The 21,058-nt window shown below is 39.4% G+C and overlaps 1 protein-coding gene across 7 annotated transcripts in view; it reads left to right on the top strand.

Annotated features, from left to right (window-relative positions):
- The first annotated feature begins 8,344 nt into the window (after window positions 1–8,344).
- The window catches only part of ZNF438 (zinc finger protein 438), a 57,679-nt gene continuing 44,965 nt past the window's right edge, over window positions 8,345–21,058 (top strand). For 5 of the 7 annotated variants that reach the window (XM_040589527.1, XM_040589529.1, XM_040589520.1 and 2 more), the window contains exons 1-3: window positions 8,345–8,452; window positions 10,696–10,777; window positions 11,291–11,344. The gene's annotated coding sequence lies outside the window, so the exon portion shown is untranslated. Of the gene's footprint in view, window positions 8,453–8,880; window positions 9,076–10,695; window positions 10,778–11,290; window positions 11,345–21,058 lie in introns of those variants that run through there. The other 2 variants (XM_040589522.1, XM_040589523.1) reach the window with 2 other exon arrangements.

The following is a 21,058-nucleotide window of genomic DNA, read 5'->3' as shown; positions in this document are numbered from 1 at the left end:
GAAACAAAAAATAAAACTGCCATGTAGATGCACTGCTGTGAAAAGAAATATTACTAATTAAATGTGGAGTCAGTGACTATGATAAAACCTCTTGGTAATATGCCTGGCCACTGTGGGACAAGAGGTCATGCTTCACGTGCCAAGAATGACAGCATGATGCTACAGGGGTTTGAGAACCAGTTAGAGAGTCAGTTCTCTAGTTCAGTGACCTCACTTCAGTGGGAACTGTATAAACACAGAAGTCGACCAAATAAATTTAGATGTATTTATAACTCTCTTGTGTAATGAAGTACACTGAAGACAAGGGATGTAAAAATTACAGATTGCCAGTAATGGTAAAAGAAAACAACAACAAACACAACTTTAAATATATATTATATAGAGCAGACAAGAAGCAAAAAAACCCCAGCTTTCCAGAGAAGACTGCCAATAGCTTAGTGACACTCAGCTTTTCCATACCAGGATCCTTTTCCTATCTGGTTTGCCTCTAAGGGGAGCCTCCATCTTATTTAGCTGTCTGGGCAGAACAGATTATCTGGGGTCCTCTGAGAAACCTTGCAATAATATTAAGGCTTCCTTGCCCCAGTGCCTAACCAGAAAAGGAGAATATAGTTTTCTTGCTCATTGGGTATCATACAAATAAAGTATTCAAATTATTTCTTTAAAATGAAAGAATGGAAATACTGAGTAAGAGGTGTTAAAGAACTATTTTAAATATCTTGAGGTTAAAATGAAGAAAACTCTTTGCTCTCCCATACATACCATTACCATACATTTTGCAAAGACCTATAGGATGATGTAAAACAAGCCCAGAAGCAACACAGGAGATTGCAATTTTCATTAAAAACGTTATCTTGTAACTCAAGTGCAATTCACTCATCCCCGACCCTGCAGCTCTGCTAGACAGTGCTATGTATGCCAGTTTGCGCTCCCAGTATGTCCTGTGCAGATTGTACCCCGGGACAACCATTTGCAAGAGGTGAAGACCCAACGATCAAGTCTTCTGCACTGTGAAACTGAAACACAGAGAGCCACTTCTTTGTATTACAGCACAGACATATTGCAAAACCACACACAAATGAAGATTTTTATGAGAATGTGTGACAAAGCAACTAGAAGGCTAGCAGTGTATCCTTGCCGCAGATCAGTCAGGTGTTAAAAGAAGGGCTATCTGTGCAGGGTTCCTGCTCTAGTCACTGTCTAGAAAGGTTTCTCTGTGAGCTGCAACCTACATCAAAAAGTTTATTTTCATGAAGAATCTATTGTTTATCAACATAATGACTTCATGAACTAACTCAAAATTCTAAGCAAAAATAATCTAATCCTTCAGTCTCTGAAGCACAGCATCCTCTGTTGCTATACAGCTTTTTTAGAATAAGATACATAGCGGTAAAGTATTATTTCCTGGATTGCAGTTACAAAGAGTATTCTACACTTTCTTTGGAAAAAGAAGGCCATATAAGAATTTTTTTGGTCTTTTAGCATTTTTCCCTCTTTTCAAGCTTCATTGACAGGGCTACAGGAAGTTTTGTAGCAAATACCTTTTATACCCTAGGATGTGTGGCAGCTGGGCTGGTTGATGGACTTACAACTCTGCACATTTTTCAGATGTTTCCTTAACTGCTTTTTAGGAACAGCTATTTTTATAGACCTTTTGTTACTTCTAAGTTGTCCACACTTTATGGAAATTTCTTCCCAAATGAATACGAAACAGTCTCTTCACTACTTCTGACTCGTTCATTTCTGTCCTTCCCATTTAATCTTGTGCTTATTTTCAGTTTCGCTTCCCTCTCTTTAAGTCTGTCCATGAAAGGTTATTTTTACCATATTTTAAAGTGTAATGTCATTTTTTCAATCCTCCCATTTAAAAAATATTTTTATTTATGTACTTGTATTTCTTATCTTTCCATTTCTTAAAAGTAGTTTGTTGGTTTTTTTTTTCCTTCTCATCGCTGTAGTTCTTTGTAGAGGCTTTTTAGTCCACAGTAGGAGTAAAAAATATTTCATGATGCTGAGAGAAGTGAATTTGCTTTTTCCTGCTTGCTAGCCTGCAAGTTTCCTCTCAGTCATGCGGGTTTCCTTGGCTTCTCATTAAGAAAAACAAAAAAAGAGACAAGAACTATGTGTTCTTGGCTTGTCACAGTATTTTATTACCTTGAAGGACAGAGATCAACTTGTTGGGCATAAAATGAAAACTTTAGAACAAGCAGCTTGGGTTTTTTTTCTTAAATAATTTTTATTTGGCATCACCTGTCAACCCTTTCATGTTGCTGAAATCTATTGCTGTCTTTGAAAAATCAGTCAACCTAAGCTGGTACGAAATCAGTTCAAAGAGATTTTTCTTACTTTATGATTTCTTAGAAGCTTTTGAAAGTGTCATCTCAAAAGAAGGATAATAAATACTTAAAATATGTTCCTACTCTCTTCTATGAAGCAATAATAATGGATATAAATTCTGGCCTTCTACATATCACAACACAACAGCTATGTTGAAAGAATATTAGGAGGTTGAGAAATCACATCCTGAGAAGTTAGAAAGTGCCAACCAGCATCATTTTGGCTTTTGTGCACTTACACATGATGATACCATTCTTAGTTAGGTGTGTCCACCCTTTTTCTTAAAACAGAACAAAGGTTGACTAACCGAGCAATTACCGTGTACTTGCTTTCTCTTTATGGTTAGGTGGGTGATCCACCACACAGACCTCTGTTATTTTGGCTCCTGGATGACCACTAACTGTAATGGATTCTTATCTTCTGTGCAAATGAAGTTGTAAGGTTTTGACTTGTAGCCTGCAAATGTATTTTATTGTAAGGGGAAATAGGAAAATAAGCGTCTTGGATCCATTCCATGATTTGAAATGGAATGTGTTCCTGTGTGCAACACCAGTCTGCTTGCTGTCCATAAATTTGATCCTTACTCCTAGCTACTCCTGCAAGTCCATCTTCTCCCACTTCAGCAGACTGAAGTCTATCATCTACTCCACTTATGGATCTCTGCCCAGTTTCAGTCTCCTTGTGCAGGCTGTTTTAAGATAAGATCAAAATTGTTATCTGAAAACCTCCATTTGGCCATCCCCTAACACTGCTGGTACTTGAACTCTAAAGACCTGGGATTCATCCCTTTGAGGTAGCTGTTGTGGGCTCTTACAGAGAAGAAATAGGAACTTATAGGGCATCAGAGATCCATTTGAGACTTTAGGAATTAAATTGCTGCCCAGACTTCTCTGACACGTTGTCTTAACACGCGTCCACCCTGAATTTTATGCAAAGGTGTTTCTTAGTAACATAGTAACTGCTGTTCCAATTGCTGGCAGCATTGGTTTCAGATTTTCTTCTCATCATTCTGAGCTGTTTCTTCTCAGATCTGCTCTGTTCCTTGGATTTTTTCACCCATATTTATTTTACTTGCTTGTTCTACTTAGTTGATCTGGATCTTGGCTTCTTTATTATCTTAATTGGCATTTCTCCTTCCCCCCCAAAAGCAGTGTTTCAGCATTTAAAGATTTGACAGGTTAATGATGACAAAAAGGAATCTACTTAAACCTCATTATATTTTTCAACTTCAAAGAGTTTACCTCATATTTATTAATGTATCATCACAATGTTTAAGTCAGAATTATCACTGCTGTTTCGAAGCCAGGGAACCCAGATGCAGACATTAAAACCTAACCGTCTTATATATTTAACAGGTACAAATAGCCAGCAGGAGGCTTAATCTGGAGGAAGCAGAAGTCTGGTACTTACAGAGTTTTTTCAAAGCCTGTGATTGGTGTTGTCCAAGTTCCCCAAACTATTTGAGTGTGCTCTAGTCCAGTGAACTTAAATATCTTAATCACCTTTAAAAAAGCATAATATTCTCAAAGGCTGCTGTAGTACTCCAAACTTGACTATCTAAACCAAAACTAACCGAAAACATTCTCTACCTGGTCTAAACCAAACTAGTACTATGCAGTAATACTTTATCACATTTGGGTGGATTTTCTCTAAATGTGAAGTAAAATTCCTCCACGTATGTGCAAGAGAGAATAGCAGACTAACAATTAATGTTCTAAAACTTCAAGAATTATAGGAGGGAGGGAAGTATTACCGTTGTCTGTTCAAGCTGCTCTGCCCACAAAGGCTTCAGTTCAAAGCATTACAGAAGGCAGTGGTTCCCCCCTTTATTACATTGTATTGGCATTTCCACTTGCACTGATACATGGCAAAAGCATTACTGTACAAACACCTCTATTGATTTAATTCTGAAGATAAACTACATTGCTAAATATGAAAAAATTAGTATGCACTTTAATACTATGATTTTTTGTAGCCAGTTTATTACCCTAAACTACTAATGCTAATTCTAAGCAGTGCACGTTAGTATTGTACGTCATAAAATTCTTAATCATGTAGGTACAGTCTTCAGTTTATTCTATGTGATAGTCCACTACCAGTCTTATAGTTACAGATGATGGAGGAAGAACGTTCTCTACATAATATTTATTCTAAATCATTACCAATACAATCTTTAAAACAGTATATCTTTGTCCATCGTAGGCTGTAAAAGAGACAAAGTAATATCTTCATCAGGTACCATAGCTTTCATTTTTTTCTATTGTATTAATTGTTCATTGGTTACTAAGTTCTGCTTACTTTCAATTTGAAGTATAAACTAATTCTATTACTTTGCTTTTAAGAAAAACTAATTCACAAAAGCCTGTAAAATAGAAGTGAGATCACCAATATACTTTTCTGTAAAATATTCAAGAAAACAGTACTTCAGAATATCGTAACCTAGGATGTTAAGGTGCTACTCCACACGAAATATTACCTCCAACAAGTCACAAAGAATTATTTTTCCCAGTATTGTTTTAAAACTTGATATTCCAGATTGACATTAATTACTGCTGCTACAAAGTTTCTACAGTTTATGATGAAGTGAGGTTTGAGCAAAATTAATATACTCACTATGAGAAATAACTGATCTTTTCTGTGAATACTGAAAACAGTCTATAATGGGAGTTTATATTGTTGTCAGATCTCTTTTCTTTTTCGCCAGCAACAGATAAATCCATTGTAGTATTTTATTATATTTTTAAATGAAAACTAATAGCTGGTAAAAGCACAAACACATTTGCATATCAGAATGAATATTTTGTGTCTCTCCAAGTGGCATGTAATACATCAAGAACCATCGTATGCTAATTTGGTCTCCTTTGCGGTTCAGAAAGGCAGCGCACGCTGAACACAGTAATGGTTTTGCTTAAGCAACAGTTAAGACTTGTATGACATCAAAAGGAATTATAATTATTTAAGACCACTTGGAGGATTCACCTTTAAATTAATTGTATTTTATAGGTTCTGTAACTGCAAAACACTTCACCTTTAGTAGACACAAAAAGGTGAAGAAGAAGTATGTTTAAACTTCAGTTCCTGTTATCATAAATGACTTTTAAATTAAGTATTCTGAAGCACAGGAACAGTTATTTCAGATACAGAGACTCCAAGAGGAACACATGACTGAAGGACAGTATCGTATCATAAATGTACTTTGGTTCTAAAATGACTTTGTGCCAGTCTGTCTGTTATATCACTGCACATTTCACTTGCCAAGGTGAAGTTACTGTATTCATAAAACTGTGTTTATGTTCAAGATAACTAATTCACTTACATTTCCATGAAATTTGAGTTAAAAAAGAGCCTGAACTTTTAAGGTTTTTTTATTGTTTGGGCTACACTGGAAAAAGTTTTCAGGGCATCTACTTCCTTAGCTGTCACTTTCTGGTAAGCTGCAGAAACAGATTGGCAGAAAACTGCACATATACTTTAAATATATTTCTAATTGTTAGCATACTGTATAAACTTACACTGTTCAAATTTTAGCCTTAGGTACATGTAGAGAAATGTGGATATTTGGAAGGCATTACATATTCTTTGTATCCTCACACGCACAGACCTTTTTTCGTTTTGCCATTTTTGGTGCTTTTGGCCTTAATACCACAGCAGCATCATGATTCTAAGCACATGATACCAACACCTATCAGAATTGAAAGCTTAGCCGAACCCCATTTCCCCCCTTTCGCTTGCTCCCACTGCTCAGGAGCTGTGCTAATGCTATTCCACAGATTCTTTGTTCCAGCAGTGGATAGGGTGTTCCTGTCATCCCCTTTTTCCAGCAAAGGGCTACAGCACAACAGAACAGCTGTGCTGAGTGCAGGCTTACAGGAGATGGGGGTGTCCTGGCAGAGCACATGTGAGAGAGGAGGTTGTGAAGATGGAGACAGTCCCACATCACAGGATGATACTGGAAAAGGAGTTGGCCCCAGTGCCCAATATTCTTGAAGCTGTGCAGGAAGAAGTCCTTTTCTTCCCCATAAGGATCATCTTTGTTGAAGAACAGATGGCTAGAAGAAGGAAAAAAAAATCCTTTTTCCCCCCCCTGAATGTCATATTTCCCTCTTCTCACCTACGTATTCTATACTTCCCTTCTTTTTCTGTACCTTCTCATCTCCCTCCTGCCCAGCCTGCTATTATCTTATTTCTGTCACACATTTAGATCGTTAAAGACCCTTAAGATCATCGAGTCCAAATGTAAGCCTAACACTGCCAAGTCCACCACTAAACTGTTTCCCCAAGCAGCACATTTATACATCTTTCAAATACCTCCAGAGATGGTGACTCAACCACCTCCTAGGCAGTCTGTTCCAATGCTTGACCACCCTTTCAGTGAAGAAATTTTTCCTAATATCCAACCTAAACCTCCCCTAGAGCAACTTGAGGCCATTTCCTCTTGTCCTATCACTTGTTATCTGGGGGAAAAAACCCCAGAAACAGACACCTCCCTGGGCACACTTCCAGCTCACAGCCAGACAGCTGCTGGCCAACTCCCCCAGGCCCTTTTCCGTCAGGCAGCTTTCCAGCCACCCTTCCCCAAGCCTGTAGCATTCATTGCCTGGGCTTGTTGTGACCCAAGTGCAGGACCCGGCAGTTCTCCTTTCAACATACATGAACCTCATACAATTGGCCTTGGCCCATTGGCCCAGCCTGTGCAGATCCCTCTGCAGAGCATCCCTGCCCTCAAGCAGATCAACACTCCCCCCCAGCTTGGTGTCACCTACAAATTTACTGAGGGTGCATTCAATCCCCTCATCCAGATCATCGATAAAAATATTAAACAGGACTGGCCCCAGTACTGAGCCCTGGGGAACACCACTTGTGACCAGTCACCAACTGGATTTAACTCCATTTACCACTGCTCTCTGGGCTTGGCCATCCAGCCAGTTTTTTACCTAGTGAAGCACATGCCCATTCAAGCGAGTTTCTCCAGAAGAATGCTGTGGGAGATGGTGTCAAAGACTTCACTGAAGTCCAGGTAGACAACATCCACAGCCTTTCCCTCATCCACTAAGCAGGTCATCTTGTCATAGGAGATCAGGTTAGTGAAGCAGAACCTGCCTTTCATAAACCCATGCTGGCTGGGCCTGATCACCTGATTGTCCTATATGTGCTGTATAATTGCACTCAAGATGATCTGTCCCGTAATATCCTATCTAAACCTCCCCTGGCACAACTTGAGGCCATTTCTTCTCATCCTACCACTTGTTACTTGGTAAAAGAGACTGACATCCACCTCACTACAACTTTCTTTCAGGTAGGTGTAGTCAGTGATAAGGTCTCCCCTTCATTTCTCCAGACTAAACCACCCCAGTTCCCTCAGCCGCTCCTCATCAGACTTGTGCCCCAGACCCTTCCCCAGCCCCGCTGCCCGTCTCTGGACACGCTCCAGCATCTCTACGTCCCTCCTGCAGTGAGGGGCCCAGAACTGAACACAGGATCGAGGGGCGGCCTCAGCAGCACCAAGTACAAGGGGACGATCGCTGCCCTTGTCCTGCTGGCCACGCTGTTTCAGATACAGGCCAGGATGCTCTTGGCCACCTTGGCCACCTGGGCACACTGCTGGCTCGTGTTCAGCCAGCTGTCCTCCCCTCTGACCCAGTGCCTGCAGGTCCCTCACACCCATTTCCCAGAAGCACTCCTGTACTTTCCAGAGACTCATTTTTCTAGTCTGCCTCCCCAAAATCCGCAATCCCACCACCCCTAACGTGCAGCATGATGACCATCTGGTTTGGGGCTAGCTGGGAGCCCTGTTCCCCCCACACCAAGGGCTGATCAGGAAGGGAAGGCCTCGCTTCAAGCACAGTGGTGCCTGGGGAGCCCGCCCTGCAGCGCTGTGCCCCAGGGGCTGCGGGGCTGCGGCCCGACGGAGCCCGCCGCCCCCAGCATCCCGGCAGCCGCCGCTGCTTTCCCGCCAACACCCCCCGCCCGGCCCCGCACTGCGCCTGCGCCGCGGGCGGGCGCTGCAGCGCCGGCCGCCCACACGCACACGGCCTGCCCGCGGGCTGTGACGCCACACCGCGCCGTCGCCGTGACGTCGCGGGGGCGTGACGCAGGCACGCAGAGGGGCGCGTTTGTAAGTTCCCTTCCCCTCGTGGCGGCAGGGGTTGCGGCCTGGGGCGGGCGGCCGCGGGGACGGCGTGGGGCGCGCTGCACCCGCTCCCCCCTGCCGGGCCGCGGCGGCGCGGGGCTGGGGAGGTCGCTCCCCTGGCGGGCGGGAAGCGGTGGCGGCGGGGCAGTGGCTCCCGGCGGCAGCCCAGTGCGGAGGTGGGCGACTGCCCCGCCCCGGCCCGGCCCCTGGCGAGCCCGAGGGGTCCCTCGCCGCGCCCTGCCGCTGGGCCTCCGCGCCCCCGGGGCCCGCGGCTCGCCCGGTCACGGGGCAGCGGATTCCGCGCCCGTGGTGCAGCCGCGCCTCCGGCCGGCGGAGGGGAAGGCCTTCTCCTGTGGCGGGGTCCGCGGGCCGCCGAGGTGCGTGGGGGGCCCGCGTGTCTCCCGCCGCCGGAGGCCGGGGCGGCGGTGCGGGGTTGCGGGGGCGCTCGGTGCGGGGCGGCTGCCGGGCCCGGTGTGAGCGCGGCGCCGGGCGGGCGCCGGGGGCTGCTGTGGTAGGCGGCGTCTGGCCCCCGCCCGCACGGAAGCAGCGACAGGGAGTTAACGGCGGCAGTTAGCGGATGTGCTGTGTAATAAAGATCTGCAGAAAGGGTGTGTATCGCTGGCTTCTGCAAATCGTGAAAGTTACTTACACAGTTCACTACACTTCCCCCCCCCCCCCCCCCCCCACCACCCCCCGTGGCCGTAAGATGAGGGGTGGCGGCCGATGCCCTCAGGTTTTGTGGCGCAGAGCTGTGGGAGCGGTTGGCTGGTGTGACATCACCCGCCAGCGTCAGGCAGAGCTACGCGCTGAGCTCCTGACCCTTAGACCTCAGCGCGGTTTCATAAACCTTCGTGCTGCTTCCATAAAAGTGCAAATACGTTGTGCCGTCCTCCTTAGATTTGGGCAGGAACCTGGGAGCCAAAGGGGTTCTCATTTGCTCTCAGGCTGCAGCAAATGGGTGCAGTGTTTGTGCGTAGCTGGTGCTGGGGCCTGCCGGTTTATGAACCCGCTAGAACTTCTTATATTGGTAGTAATGTAACAGCATATCACAAGTTTTAAGTGATCTGACGTGGCTGGTATTGGCACGATGTGGAGGGAAGTGTTTGAAAGCAGCTTAAGAGAGTTTTGGAAAGACTGGTGAAGTCGGCAGTGTGGCAGATTTGAAACAATGGGAGGGATTGGCTTGTTTATTTTGTCCGAAAGTCATGCTCTGTTAAATGACTTGCCTAGTTCTATGCCTGAATTAAAATTGATGTGATACACGATACATCTTACCTTTCATTGCCAGTCTTTTGCTCTTCAATTTACACTGCCTTGTGCTCAAGTTTCTTTTTTCCCCCATTAACTATATCTCGTTGAAGCTTTTTAATGTGTGTGTTGTAGTCTCAGTTCACAGTCTAGCCCTTAAATGCTGTGTAGGTTAGCAGACTTAGTTTAGAAATTATGGTCTTGAATTTGCATATTTGAACCTGTAATATGCCATTAAAAAGGGCCTTTCATATTATCATTCCATAATAAAAAGGAAAGAGGAAGATAACATAGAGTAAACCCACAACTCCCTTGAATCACAGTAGTTTGTGTGAGGTTTTTTGTTTTCTCAAAGGGCATGCAGCAACCAAAATACTGAGCTGCTTCCCCCCTGCCCCTCCAACCTTATTGTAGCTAGTTATTTTCAGCACTAGTTAAGTTAACTTCTTTTTTGAAGTTCTTTTTATGCAAAGCAAAATATGTATTTCAGGGTTGAGTGTATATTTTTTTCTGCTTCAGTAGCTAGAATAATTGGATTTTTTCAGACTTGATGTTCATAAAAAATGAGAAAGGAAAACGAAGAAAAAAGCTTACAACAGTTAAGGTGTATGTTTAATTTTTTTTTTGTGATATGATGTAATGTTCTTAGTGTTTAATTAAAAAATATTCTTGGGTGTTGATAACTGGAGGACCAGAAGAAAACTAGCACTGTGGTATGGTTCAAATGTTTTTAACTTTTGAGCAGGCTGTTAAAAGTAATAGATTGTGGGGTAACTGAAATTTTGTAATTAAAATGTTTATCAAAGCATTTATGAAGGGGATACTAGTTTCCTTTGTATGATTCTCTGATCTCATTTGTGACAATATCAGGACTAGCAATGACAGTAACAGCATATGATGAGGTATTTCTGATTTTCTTACATGAAAATTTATATATATATATATAGTGACTGTTATACATACATGTTTTTGATACACAGATTCAATGATTATGCTGCATTAGATGGAAGGAGTGTTCCTCATTTGTGGCTTGGGGTGTTTCGAGGTCTTGTATGTGCAGAGGTAATATGTTATTTGTGGAAGTGCTTTAATGTTTTAAATGTCTGTATGAAACTGGTGATGGTTTCATGTATTTATTTGTACCTAAAGAGGTGGATATTGTCAGGTCAAAGTGAAATGGTCAAATGGTGAAAGTACAACTATGATCTGAAGTTGGCTGAGAACTATTACTGCAGTTGCAATTATAGAAACTTTGAGAGTTTTAAAAGTACATGGTAAAATCAAGAATGTGTGGATTTTATCAGTTATTTTAGCAATATTTATTCAAATATTATATATATTTTAATGTAATTACAATATTTTGTAATTAGCATACAATAACTAATCTGTTAATGTATGGTAAGCCTCAGAGGATGTGCTGTTGTACTAAGGCTAAACATGTTTTAGTAGGTTTATTATTTATTTACCACTTTCTAAAATATATGCCTGTTTTGTGTTTAATATGATTTTCTGTCCTTTGCTAAATACGTTTCCTGAGGTATTGGAACTTTCTGTTTTTTGTTTTCCTTGAACTAGGAATTAAGATGGATGAAATATTTTATTGGCCATAGCAGCAGCAGGATGTATAAGGTGCGTATGTTGAAAGAATATAGTTCATATCCTTGCAGTATATTTTAATTTTTGATTCTATGTCTATCTGAACACAGAGAAATTACATATGGTAAGCTAGGGTTTTTTTGGGGAGACAGATAGAGGTAGTTGACCTGCTTTCGGTTGTGGTAAGCTGCTACATGTTTAACACAGGTTACATGAGTAGATGCAGACAGCCTTAGGTAGCTGTTGCATTTTAGTTTAGCATCCTTTAATGGAAATTTTACAGTGTTTCCTTTCTTTAATGTTTGTATGCTTTTTCTTTTGTAAAACTGGACTGAGAAATTACCGTGAAGTGTTTCAGAATCTTTTCAGTGTTCTGGTTAAATGTGATCAAAGAAGAAAAAGATTCAGTCACCATCTATGTACCTCCCTTTTTACATTTGAGTTGCTGTTTGTTGGTTGCTTTGTCTGTTTGAAGTTCTTTAACGTCATTGAGGGATGTACTCCAGTGGGAGTGTACTCCAATGAAACAAGTTGTTTTCAAGATTTCAATAAAAGATACTAGTGGTTCAGCAGCAGTAAGAGATTTTTCTATGTGCATCCTCACCTCCAGTCAAGTTAAAATACTGTCCTTATTTGCTTAGACTTAATGTTTCATTATAATTCACTTACAGAGATCCACAACGTGTTTTTACTTTAAAAGATTTTTTTAAACAAAATTGAAAACAGGAGTATATATTTTTACAAGGCTAACAGTGGCAAATAAGAGAACAGTGATGCTTGAAGAATAGTTCAGCATTTTCTCATGAAGTGTATTTGCATGTTGTTTTTATCAAAGTTGGATGAAAAACTTCTTCAGAATGTAATGATTAAAAATAGTATGTCTAGCATGGATCTGTAATGATTTTTTAATTTTGTAAATAAAAAATTGTGATGATTTTTTATGTTTTCTCTTGCTGGTATAACAAAGAGTTTTTTTGTCAAACGTCAGTTTAAAATGGCATTTGGAGAATGCTGTCTTCTTTGTATTGTGTTTGTTCAGTGTTACTATTGTTTTTGTCACCTTTCATGAAAACACACAGAACAACTGGGTAGAAACCATCCTGTTCTTCACGTGATATTCGCTAATTAAGTGTGTCTTTGACTTATTGTAGTACTATATTTGCAGGTAATGTTTTGTCCTTAATAAGCTGATTAAATCTAGTGTAAGTAATATTCAAGCTTTTTTTTTTAAGGGCCTGATTTCATGGATATTTATAGTGTAATTAAACGTAGGAAATGTTATCATGGTTTGTGGAGCAATACATCTTAATCTGATAATTCTTCCTAATTAATATAAAAAATGTAATCAAAACACCATAAACCTAACTGTGGTAGAACTGTACTGTGTATTAAATAAGGATGTGAAAGTGTATAAATTAAGGAGAGACTATCTTTGGTTTGTCACTTCAGTCTGTTACCATTTTAGGAAAGAACTATTTCCTCACCTAAACAGTGAACTATTCTTTTTATCGTTGGTTCTTTCTTGCATCTTTTTGAAAGACTTACAGTACTGAAAGTCTTGCCTGAAGGGACGCTAGCTGGTGTCCTGATACCAGAACCGGCTTAGTATGGAACTGTCAGTCTACTTTCCACTGCAAACATGGAAAGGGAGGATACGTAGCTCAATGCATCTTACAGAATTGTAATGCCTTGCGGTCACTTTATTTGTGGTTTATTTTTTTGCAGAATGATGAGGGTTTTTTTCATGGGATCATGTAAAGGGTAAAATTATGCGGTACTGTGTAGTTAACATATTTTTTTTTAAAGTTGGACTTTTTAGAGGCTGCTATAGGATATTAATTTCTGTATATGTGTCCTGCTGTTTCATTCTGTGGCTTAGCCCTTTATTGCTTTTCAGGAAGTCTGAGCCCAAGATTGTTGGTTTAGGAAAAGTATCATGGTTAATGCCAAGAAGAAGTCTTGTGCTGAGATAAGCTTCAGAGCTGGACTATCCCAGCCCTGCTGAAATACCTCTGTTACAGCAAGTCACTGCAGAGGCAGGGAAGCTGGGTATTCCTGTGGCTTGTTTGGGTATTTCCTGGGAGAATCAGGTGCAAAAGAGATGGAAAAGCAGCCAAGAAAATTTGATACGTATAGGGGTTGTGAGGGAGAGAAACCACTCCTGGCAGACTTACTAGGACTTATCACTGAAGTTGCTTTGGTATCTTCTAAGTTAACAGTTTCATGGAGAATTTTTGCACTTTGATTTTGGCTGGCAAATCAGTCAGAGCAATGTTTCAGTGTCTTCTGCATGAAGCCCTGTGTCATCAGTAACTGAAGGCTGAAATGTCTATAGGAAGTATTTAATGGTTTTACCCCACCTAAAAGCAGAAACCAAACTAAACAAACCTTTAAAAGGTGGTGTTTTTCTTTTTTGGTGCTTTATTCATCTGTTGTAAGGGACAATTTCAAGGGATTCTTTCTTCTCTTCTAAGGACCTTTCTCTAGGGATGACATTCTGAAAGTGACGCATGGTGACAAATCACATCTTAGACTGATGTAATTTATGTTGTATACATGTGTCTTCGCCACTTCACTTTTTATATATATCTTTGTGGTTCTTTTGGATGAACCATAGAAAATAGGCATGTTCCTGTTACTTATTTGTCTAGTTTTGAGCACACTTCAGTCTTCTGCATTTCATTGATTTTAAATAGTAATGATAAAAATCTTAATTTTAATGGGGTTTTTAGCCTCCCTAAGTGAGGTTACAGTCTGTAAATTTTCTGTGAGTGCTTGTAATCTCAGATTTCTATCAGGCTGCTGTTTCAATGATGTAGTGCTACATACACTAAGACATAAGCTTTTGACAATTCTTGATGTTGCTCAGCTCACTCAAAACAGAACAGGTGAAGAGTTAAGGTGGATCCATGGTTTTAGGAAGCAAGGCGATAATGTTTAAATGTAGGCGTTCAGTCCAACATCAGTCACCACTAATTGTATGCACTGTCCTAAAGGTAGAAATACATGAACCCCCAAAATACTGTTAGGGAATCAAAAAGGATCATTCTATTAAAACTGGCATAGTTCTGTTCTGTATATAAGCATACTTTGTGCATGGTGAATCAAGCACTTTGAAGTTATAAGTCTACTAGTAAAATGTCCTAAATTATTAATATGCATGTTCTGTGGGTTTTATTGCTTTTGTCATCAACACATTTTTGGGCTTTACTGAAGAAGGAAAACAAATTATCATTAGATTTAGAAAGAAGGGATTGTTCTGTTATTACAGGGCTGAAACTGAGACCACCCAGATGCCTTCAGCTGTTTTTTGTTATTTTCACAAATAGTTTGTTCTTTTAGCAGAGTGTTTTAAGCACAGAGAGTTGGGTCAATCACACTATTGTGTTTTTCCTTAAATGGTAGTATTGAGCAAACTTTACAATACTGTTTATGATCAAGAAAAAAAAATCTTAGACTTATGATTCTCTTGGTTTTTAAGCTTTCAGGTAAAAATAACGATAGGCAGTTGTGATTTCAGATCTCAGAATGCACCTTTTTCATGGAAACTTTGTTTAGTTTTGACTGCATGTGTACCCCTTAAGAGTCAATACGGTATCTGTCGTGTTTTATGGTATTTCAATAAGTTAATTCAGGGATATTATGTATTTTCTGCAGTTCTGGTAGGGTTAGTGGAATGTAGAATGTTGTCTTCCATATATACACTTGTTGCATTTTCTGCTAAAGTCTTAATTTTTCAAAGGGCAGGTCTGCTGTATTACATTACGAATTTGTTCTTGTACTGAAGCATGCTTGGTGCCTCATAGGAGGCCTAGAGGTGAAAAGTCCACATGATCTGCAGTTTAGGGCAGTTACACTTGCTTATTCTGTGTTTATGTTCTTATGTAAACCAGTGATTTTTTTTTCTGGGAAGGTACCTTGATGGGCATATGATGAAGATTTGCAGACTGTAGTGGGTGAGATATGAGGAGAAAATTATGTGGAAGGATAGAAAACAAAGACTACCTGGCCCAAAATAATAAGTCTTCACATGTTCATAGTGTCACATATTCAGCGTTAGGGGGCTATGTGTCTCAGAGTCTTACTTCTGAGAGCTCTCTTAACTTCTGATACCTGTGTTTGTACTTGCAGTCTGAGTAAACAAAGTGTGATGGAGAATAGCATGGGGAATAAAATGCTATAGTAAAAATCAGTATTTTGCGTATCTATACAGCATGCTGTCACAGTGTATGTGGTGCAGATTGCCTCCTCAAAAGGGATGGTGTAGAGTAGAGGAGATTAAGAAAAAAAAGCTAAAAGAGTGATCTGCAGGGATGGAAATTTGCTTGTCTAAAGAAAAATTGGAAAATAAATATTAGATTGTTTAGCCTTTGAAAGACAATGAATATGATGAAGTATAACACAAGTACACAGAATGATGAATGGTTTGAGAAAAGTAATTCAAGAGCTTTTGTTCTGTTGGTTCATGCTGTAAGAGTAAGGGGGCATTCTGTGAAATTAGGGTGGTAAACTGAGAAAGGGAACTTGAGAAAGGATATATTTCTTAATAAATTGATAAGACCGAGCTCTGCTGTCTAGGGCTAATTTTAATTGGGAAAAATTGTAATAGAAACTGGATAATGTAGAGTGCAAGAATATTTACATAGGCTCAGGCTACCTTTTTTCCTGAAATAATTTAATCTCTCATCTTTTTGTCAATTACAAGATTCTTCTTTTCCAGTAAGTTTTAATAAAGCTCATCTAAAACCTGTGTCTTGATGGTGGGAGTAAAGGAAGAAAGTTTGCCATAGTTTGTTTACAGGAGAAATGGTTACAATGTATTGCTAATTTGTTTGCTCTCAGTCCCTGTGTTAGGTTATATCTACCTGAAATATACTCTAGGTAGTACGTTTAGTTCTCTTGGTAGTATCTACTGTTTTACTTGGGTTTTATTGTAAGTGGAGACATTGAGGAAGAATTTTTGGAGAGTAACATCAGGGTCCTCATCAACTTGGAAATAAATTATATAGGGCAGTTGTTTTCGTGACTTGCCACTGTTCTGTTCAGCTTTTGATTTTTCTGTTTGCCTGGGCTCATGCATTAAGTAGGTGTTCCTGAGTAATTTAATCCAAGTTAGTACACAAGTTTGTTCTGTACCTAAAGTGATGGAATATTTAGGGAGAGTGAGATGAGCTAACAGTGGCCTTCTGTTTCATCCAGCCAACTTCCAGCAAGTATGTAAGAAGTCATAAAAAATAGCAGTGGGGGTATCTTAATTAAATGAGCATGCTTGACGCTCTGCCAGTCTTTGCTCTTGGCATGGTTCAAGTCCTAGAAACTGTTTGCTTTCAGTCTCTATCAAACTCAAATTGAAAACTGTGATAAAAGCATCAAAAGCAGTGTTCAGCAGAAAAAGACTACAGAATCAGCTTTTGCTCATTCCCACTGAAATGCCCTTTTTACTCTATTTAATGGAGGCTGCAGTTTTCACTTTTGGTGTGTTTAGCAACAGATTGACTTAAAATTTGGCTCTAGAACAGCAAAGAGCAGATGTCAGGGAGGTGCTGTGGCAGGAATAAAAAAAAATCGGAAGGCTTATGGGAATTTGGCGGGTGAGGGGGAAATCTTCCTCCTTTTTTTTCCCTGCTAGAATCCATATTATAACATCTAGAGTTGGCATTCAATTCAAAACTTGCCATGTTGCAAGGGCTGGTGCATTGACGCAGGCATTCTTTCCCACAGATCAAATTGTGGAAGCAGAGTTTATTTATAAAATAAAATATGCCTGTGAAATTATAATTGATTCCTTAATTATGGAGAACTTGCCTGAAAGATGGTAGCTTAGTGACCTGTGGGACATTTTCCTGGCTTAGAATAGCCACAATTTATACCGAAACATTTTTTCTGTATGATTCTTAAAAATGGAATTCCTCTGTCAAGGCAGAAAAACTTCAGTAACTGAGAAGTACTCTTGTTAGGGATGATAAGCCTAAAATAATGGTCAACGTTTAAACATTATTTAGGGTTGGAACAGCTAAAAAGTAAGCTTTGCTATTCAGGGATTGTTGGTATTTGAGAAATATGCATTTAAAAGGCACCTTTACATGTTGCCAGTCTTTGCATAAGCAGGTGGGTGCCAGATGTATGTGCAATCCTGGAGAAGTTTGTTGCTTTGGTTTATTTCTTTTCACTTTTGTAATGAGCAGAATGCTTCAAAAGTTAGTGGCTGCTTTTCATATTTTAAGGCTGGAAGTATTTTTGCCTTGATAAAGGGGCCATTTCTGAAAACACCTTGTGTAATTTTTTGGTTAGTAGAATGATTACGTGTTTATCTTTCTCACATCTTTTTTTTTCACTCATCATCTACCTGCACTTCAAGAATATATATTGCCACTGTGTAGTTTTTAGATTATAAAAACATAAATGTGATGTAATTTGTAGTAGTTTTGATTGCAGGTTGCTATATGTGAAAGTTGTGCCAGTTTATCTGTTGTCTTATATGTATAATGATGTACTTAATACTTTGTTTTGGTGGTTTGTTTTTTTTTTCCTGTGATGAAAAAGCGTTACTTATGCAATAATCTGGAGGAGAGGACAGATGTTCTGCTTTTCCTTGAGACAATGTTCCTTAATCTTCTGTTAGTGTTTCAGAAAACCATGTTGCCTCCTGCTTTAGGTCTTCCTGTTCTAGTGGTGATTGTAATAGCTCATTTTCTGGAGAGACAGGATTTGAAATAGAATATATCTTACTGTGCACTTAATCCGAATATCATGGGAAAAGCCTGAAATTTTTTTTCATAACTAGTGTACTGGAATAAGTTGTCAAAAGCATCACATTTGTAAGATATGTAATGTATGTGCTCTGTTCTCAGGGCTTACAAAGTCATGACTGGAGTATGCTGTTCAGATTTGAGAATAAATCTTCCCATATTTTTTGTGATGGAACAATGTAAATGCACTGCTAAAATAAAACACGACAAACTAGCTTGCCTGTTAGCTGTAGCATGATGAGTTTCTTGGTTAGGTAGCTCATTTCAGTGGCTTGAAAGCGACAAGCCTGGAAATAATTGTGGTCAGAGCTGCTCCAAGAGGATTGAGTGAAGCCTTTTTGATTTCCTAAATGTAAAGGAAGCCAGGTTTAATCAACAGCTGCTGTGAGAGTTATTCAGACAGTGAGTAAGTCCAGTCAAGTGCGGGATTTTGCACTTCTGACCAGTTTAGGGCATGTTCTTCTTAAGGTGGGATGCTGAAACTGTAACAGAGTTTGGTGTGTTTGATAGCATCATTTATATCTGTCCTGTACTTAATTTCTTCCAGGTATATTTCACCTGGCTTTCAAATTCCTTTATTTACTGTGGTGTCTGAAAGGCTTTGTGGCCACACAAAAAATATTTAGAAAAACTGATAAATTATGGACTCAATATTTAAAGACTTTATTACAGGTAATTTAATCATAGGTATTTGTAAGTTTCTTTCACATGGTAAGATTTCACTTTAAAAGAAGCATGAAACTGTACATTCCATTTAGGCTATATCAAGATCTGCAAGGATCATACCAGTTTTAGGTATTGTTTCCATGTTTTCGTGAAAGTTTTAAACCTGCATTTATGTACTAGCATGCTGTGAAGGTAGCTGTGTATTGCAAGGAGAGCTGGTTTGGGATATTATTAAGGTGTAATTGGTCCAATTCCCTGTAAAAGTTTTGAAACCTTTTAAAGATGTTTTTGGATCTAAAAATCTTCAGACACTTGGTATATAATATTGATATTCACTGGAATGTGAATATTTTTTCAGTTTTGAGACACAAAAGCTTATTTTCATGTTTTCATTAAAGCAGAACAAATTTTTGTTTGTTGTTAAAATCAAACTGCACTTACAGAAATGCAGATATTTTTGAAAGATTTAGCTGATCAGCTTTTGAGAAGCGGAAAGATTCCTTAGAGTAAGAATACTGCTAAATAAGTTGATGGAAACTTGTGACTATAGAACTGATTTGTTCTGCATATGTCTCTTCCTGTTTCAGGAATGCTGTTCATTTCAGAAAAAAAACCAAAAAAGTCAAGAACTATCAAATGTTGATTACCGAAGTTGTAAAGTAATGGGCTTTAATTGGACCATCAAAAATGCAAGCCAAGGAAACAGAATAATGTCTTGATGGCAGTATCTAATAATTTGAAAAGCATCTTCCCCCTAGAAAACAAAAAGTAAAAAATAGAATCATCATCATCATTTGAATGGTGGACTATACCAATATGCTATTGCAGCTGCCCTGTCTTACCAGGGAATTAGGACAGGCAGAGTATCCCAGGTCTTATTTAACTCTGGGAGACTTTGGTGATGGAAGAAATAATAATCTTTGATAGTATAAGCCTTTTTTTTGTGTAAGTGAAATTATATCTTAAAATGTGTGCAGTTCAATAATGAAAATGGTTTACTTGAATTGTCAGTTTATAACATTTCATAAATGAAACACTAGAAAGACCATTTCCAAAGTGTTTATTAATAGTTAAAATTTAATAAAAATGTATAGGTTAGTACTGGTCAGCACAGAATAACCATGCACGCTTTCTTGGAAGTTACTTACAAAGAAGAATTTCAGGTTTCCTTTAGCAGTCTCTCTCTGGTGCTCATCTGTGAATGGTATAGTTACCTGATAATTCAGTCTTTGGCAGTTATATTTAGAGATCTGCTTTATATTGGGAAGGAGAAAATGTTTAACGTATATACTTGCAGTTAGGAAGAGACTGGGTGGGAATATTAACACACAAGTTGACTGACTGTATATGCCCCCAAAAGAGAAAGTTTTAATTTTCTGTTGAAATCTAGTTGTATTACAAACAATTTTATTTAGAAATAATATTTTTCAAAGCTTGTATCTTTGTAATTCACCTTTTCATTATAAAGTGGGTTCACAGATGGAGAACATGACATTCTTTACGTTCAGGTTTTTAAAGTTAATTGTATTTCTTCCTGGAAATAAGATGAATGCTACTAATCTCTCCATTAAAAAAACGTTACTACTAGTGGTACATTACTGGTTTTCAGATATAAATTCTGAAGATGTTCTGTAAAGAGTAGTTGTGGACAGGTGGAAAATGTTGATTTGCAAAGGAATCTTGTATTAGCTTTGCACGCTGTCATAAGCCACTGCTGCTTCAGGGTCCAGCAGATGTATCGGTTACACATTTATGTAATGAAAGGAATGCTCAGCTTCTGACACATTGCCTAAACTTGGCAGGTAAGGGAAACACTTCCCAGTGCTGTTGCCATCAATTCATTTGCATGGTAAGAGTCCTTGTAGTTAGCTCCTGGCTTCTAACAGACCTCAGAATGGTCAGTTCATCTTGCTGAAAGAAAGGATACAGTTTTATGCACATTGGAACTGTCATAACTCACTGAAAAAGCAACAGCAGTATCGCTGGGAGTGTTTTTGCTTTACGTGTACAAGTTGATTGAAGACAGAATATCTTGCAACAATATAGAGGTATTTTTCTGTCTGATCAACAGATGTTACATGCTGCAGAAAGATTTGTGTTGAGTTTATAACCATAGAAAATATAGTGGCTCATCTACTATTGCAGTTCTTTTGGCCAACATCTTGTATGGGTATTGTACTGTTGAATATTTGATTGCTGTGGAGACAGACAAATCTAGAAGTGACTTTAATCTCAGAAGAATGTGTATTGACTGGGAGAGTTAGTTCAGTTTGTTTTTGCAAATCTCCCACCCTTAGAAGTGAGATTAAGTTTAGTGCAGGAGAAAATGGAA

Source organism: Falco naumanni, chromosome 4 (assembly GCF_017639655.2).
Source record: "Falco naumanni isolate bFalNau1 chromosome 4, bFalNau1.pat, whole genome shotgun sequence".
Lineage (NCBI taxonomy): Eukaryota > Metazoa > Chordata > Aves > Falconiformes > Falconidae > Falco > Falco naumanni.
This window is presented reverse-complemented; position numbering and strand designations above follow the sequence as displayed.